Consider the following 5,382-nt stretch of genomic DNA (forward strand, 5'->3'; position numbering starts at 1 on the left):
TGGCGACGAGGGTGGGATACTGGTTGGACGCACTTCGTCACTGAGACCGTTGAAATGGCATCGCGACCGCCGGCTTTTGACGACGCTGCGAGCACCTGGAGCACGTACCGTGTCCGGCTAGAAGCCTACTTTGAAGGTAATGAAATAACAGACGCTGGAAAACGTCGTGCCCAGCTGGTGTCATCGTTGAGTGACAGTGTCGTCCGGGTCTTGCAAGGTCACCAGCCGGCAGTCTCTATCAACTCCCTGACGTATGACGACGTTGCAAAATGCCTCGAGGAACATTTCAACCCTCAGACAAACGAAATAGCAGCAAGCTATTCCTTCCTTATGCGAAGACAGAAAGAGCAAGAAAGCGTCCGGGACTACCATGCGGAACTAAGAAGACTGGCCGCAAATTGTAACTTCAGAGCGACGCTGGACCGTATGCTGCGGGACCGCATCGTTTGCGGGATCCGACACGAAGAAACGCGCCGGTGCTTACTGGTCCGTAAGAAGTTGACCCGCGAAGAAGCCGAATAATTCGCATTAGCTTCTGAGAAAGCGAACGAAGACGCTCGTGGCATGCGCGATTCTTACGCACGGGCTGAGAGCAGCGTTGTCAATATGGTACACCAACAGCAGCAAGGAAGGCACCGGAGAAAGAATTACAACGCGCCAAGTCATAGTCTTTCGTTCAACAGATGCAAAGGGGCCCATGGAACGGCATCGTGCCGACATCGCAGTTCGGTCTGCCACCAATGTGGCAAAAGAGGGCATATCGCAAGAGCTTGCAAAGGAGCCTACACACACACACCAGGAACATTTGCTGTCGAAGGAACGGAATGCGAAAATGAAGAAGAGATGTTGTACGCTCTCGTCGCGCACAATTCGGCCAACAAGAACATGGTGCAGCCAATTGAGCACGTTTTTACGTGGGAGGGCCGCAAGCTGCAAATGATTGTCGACACAGGGTCACCGGTAAGCATAATCCCCAAGAGTTTGTATAAGAAGCATCGCAAGTGGTGGCCTGCTGTACAGAAAACGCCGCTGCGCCTTTCATGTTTTCTGGGACCGTTGGCAGTTTTTGGCAAACTGGATATGACGGTGCAGTTTGGATCAGCTACGGTGAACAGTTCGCTTGTAGTGGTGGACCATCGAGGGCCCCTCCTGTGCGGAAGAGATACGATAGAGGCATTTCGCAAAGCGGGTGTGTCCCTTTTGGAACGAGGAGCGTCGTTTTCCGTGAATGTTGTTCACGGCGACACCCAGTTACACTGTAAAAAAATTGCTTCAGTTTACGGTAAAAGTTGAAGGTAAAAAGTTGCCGGACACTTTCCGTAAATGAAAAACGAAGTTTCCGTAAAACGGACAGTCTGTAAAAATTCTTTCCGTCGAATGAAAAACGGAGATTTCCGTCAAATGGAAAACGGAGAGTTCTGTTGAATGGAAAAGGGTGATTTCCGTCGAATGGAAAATGGTGATTTCCGTAGTTGTGATCCCACAGAATTGTCTGTATTTTCCAAATAAAAAACGGTGAGCTCCGTAGAACGGAAATTCTGTAAATTGAGCCCCGTACTTTCCCAATTAAAAACGGACAGACCGTGGCAAGGAAAGGTATGCACATAAAACACACAAAAAGAACAAAAAGGAAGACAGAAGAACCTTTTTTTTTGTTCTTGTGTCCATGTTTTCTATGCTTGCGTTCCTGGCACCATGAATCCGTACGAACTTGTTCAGCTTTATCTTGCTTCGTATCAACAGCTGAAAATTTGTTTTGTAAATGATGATGCGGGTGTATATGTCCAGACAATGAGAAAATTGTTTGTTTCATTGACATAAGTTATACCAAGTTGTACATAACATGGCTAACTCACATCAGATATAGCTTGAAACGGGGCAGAAATCAATGCACATAAGCGGACATGCTTATGTGCATCAATGCACCACGCTTAACATGCTGTGTGTGCACGTTTCCTCCTTGTGTAATTGTACACCGCGTCATTTTCGTGTCAGTGTTGCCATGTTGCATTTGAGTTCTGTACATGATGTGTACAAAGCATAAATACAAATTCGTGCCCAAAAAGCAACAAGCCACCTGAATCTGAACGAAACTGCATGTTTATTGTGCTTTACTGAAAAAAAAGAACTTGCAAGATAAGACACTAGAAATAGGCTGACTAGAAGAAGGATTGGTTGAGAATCGGAATGACAGGTTGCTTGCACATGCCTCCTGCTTTGCTGAAAAGGAAAAAAAAACACCAATCAATTAAGACTCTTTATTAGTAAAATCTCGTTACAAGAGACACTGTTACAAGAGACACTCGGTTATGAGAGACATTTGAGAATGGTTTGGTTGGTTTTCCTATGTTCGCCATGTTAACAACATTGCATACAAGAGACATGGTTACAAGAGACACTCGGTTACTAAGGACAACTTTTTTATGTCGCTAGAGCAAATTATTCACTATTTATAAGAGACACAACCCAGACACGCTCACGTAATGCGGCTAACGTCGTACTAACCGGCAGGTGCTGCAATTTTCATTCTCTTGGCTCGATTTTGTTCCATTCCGCAGCCGGCTATCATTCCTCGATCGCATGGTTGAGACTACCAATTTCGCAAAATTTTCTGCGATTATGCTCCTATAATCGCAGTCGCACTCCCACACCGGCTCAGCGACAGAGTACCATTGAGTTGGATTTCCGTCACAGCGTCTGCGGTGCTGGTCGCTTTGTATGCCGGTAGTCAAACTCCGGAGCCATTGCCATGTTTCTATGAGACAGCTCTGTTCGCATCAAAGATGTATTTAAACACACTTTGGTGCTGATGTATAATAAAGTGGTCTAGTCCGACTCCTCAGTATTTTTAGAATTTTTGGTTACAAGAGACCTTGGTTACAAGCGACATGTTTCCCGGGTCTCTTGAGTGTCTCTTGTAACAAGGTTTACTGTACCACCATCATCACCGTTTTTAGTCAGATACATCAACAATAAATGATTTCCAAGTCACAAATGTAATTACCAGTGCTCTGGTCAAAACAAATGGTTCATAAAAAAATGTCATACTCTGCCTTGTTGGTATATGTTCCTAGCCTTATAACATGAAAAGCTTCAGATGAAACCTACCCAAGTCATTTGATGGCTCACTTGGAACAGGCAAAGCTCTCACGTGCACATTGACATTCAGAGATTACATTTTCTGCATGTAGGTAGAGCTACCACGACCACATACTGCGGACCATGGCTTTCAACCTTCACTGCCCTAACAGAAAACCTTGCAGATTCCACTGTTGTCCAAACACAATGAAGCACTCTTGAAACGAGCTCAAACCACTCATGTTGTACAATTCCGATGCAAAACAACCAAGCCAAAGGTACTGTCCAGATGACAAGCTTATAAATTAGTAACAATACGAAGAAAGCATGCCTTGCACCACAACATGCGCGCCTTTTAGCCTCTTTCAGATTTTGTTTGTTTTGTTAGGAAAAAAGCAATGTGCAATATACTTTTTACTTAGCAATGATAATTGAAAGTTATGTTCGTCAGTGCGTCAACATACTATCTCCATGTTCTTAAAAAGTTATAATTATGCGCTGTGTTCACCCAAAAATTTGCCGTTTTGTCAGTCTGTGCTTTTCGAAGCAACCTGTAGCACTTTCGCGACGTAAAGGAACCTGCAACAAGTACACATGGACCCCATATGTGGCAGCTACAGGCAGTACACCGTTTATTCTGTCCATTCCTTGACTTGCAACCCCACAACCAAACAAATAATGCAACATATCCTTCCAGACAGCATTACTTCCGTGACGTACTTAATTTGGCAATTTTTGAGAATCCCGTCTCTCCTAAATAAATTTTAAAGTAAAGCTGAAACTAAAGCAATACCCAAACATGAGCGCTTCTCGTGGATTTTGAAAGTCAACGAGGGCAGAGCTATTTGCCCCAAATGTCTGCGACTTCAATGGCAACAGGATGGCCAAATTCCGTGCTGCTAATAGATGCAGATAAAAACACACATATGTGCAACGTTGTGTTTTCAAAGGTTTACTTCTTCATATCGTAGCAGGGATACTCCGTGGTAATTGGTTGGAATTCATGCTATTTGCCTGCAGTCTGTGCCAAAATATTCTTAGAGCCATAGCCACAACACGTTTTCTTTGGGATAATTCAAAATGCGGATTCAGCAAAATTCAGAAAAAATGCTTCCAAATGAACAGGTGCTTCTATATTTTATTTTCAAAGAAAATTCTTTTTCTTGCGAAACTAACGATGAGAGTAGCTATGGGGGCTTGTTTGTATGGCATCTTTTATTTTGTTGTAGCGCAAGGCTGAACAACAGGTACTACAGAAAGGCACATTTACATGCACAAAGTGTTAACTTCCAACAACAGATTTATTTCCCGTTCTCGTCACTGTATATACCCTCAAAACATCATACAACATAATATGTGTAAAGGCTCGGTAAACATGAACTAAAGAAAACCTGGAACCACACGCATGCAGTTTTTTTAGCCACAGAGATTGAGACATGTACACGTTTAACACGAACAAATATGTACGAGCTCTTTCGAGGATAATGAAATTGAAGGCTTGCTGATGCATGCGTCACCAAATGTTGATATGTTTCTAGTGTCTATAGTTAAGCGCATTATCTTGCACCTGCTTCTATTCATGATAACTGCTTTTTTGAATCTAGGTTTGCACTTGCATCTTTGGCAATGAAGAACAAGAAAACCGTCAGCAGCCAGGGTATTCAATTTGTTATTGCGTTCTCATAGCCTGTTATTTATACATCTACCAGTTTTACCAATGTAGGACCCTCCACACCCAAGAGGAATGCGGTATACAACACACGCGATATAATTAATGAATTTGCTTTTATGTTCCTTCTCGCATGCAGTATCCGAAATTCTTTCTGGCCTTGACTTCCTACAAAGGCTCATAAATTTATTAGGCGTCGAAAAAACAACATTGATGTCACTCCTTCCAGCAATCTTTAATCTGTGGGAGAAACTATGTATGTAGGCGATGGCAGCAATCTTTTTCTTTATGTCGGTACTTGTACCATATACCTGCTCGGAATCTTTTTGCTGTGCCTTTTTAAGCAGTCCTGCTGCGACTGACACGAGCACGTGGCTCGGGTAACCAAAGCCGCTTAAACGTGAGACTCGCCATTCGAAGCTATCGTGCATTAGGTGCAGGATAGCCATGTGACGGGAAGATTAGATTCCTTGACATTAATTTTGTGCTCACCGATAACAAACCTGCTGGTGTTAAGAACCTAGGGCAAGTAAGCCCCTTTTACCATTTCATTCCACGCATACAAACTTGCGAAGAGGGGAATCACGAAGTGTGTTTCAGTGAAGCGCTGAAGAAGCCATGCCAGCACCTAATGC

This window comes from Dermacentor silvarum, chromosome 10 (assembly GCF_013339745.2).
Source record: "Dermacentor silvarum isolate Dsil-2018 chromosome 10, BIME_Dsil_1.4, whole genome shotgun sequence".
In the NCBI taxonomy this organism is placed as follows: domain Eukaryota; kingdom Metazoa; phylum Arthropoda; class Arachnida; order Ixodida; family Ixodidae; genus Dermacentor; species Dermacentor silvarum.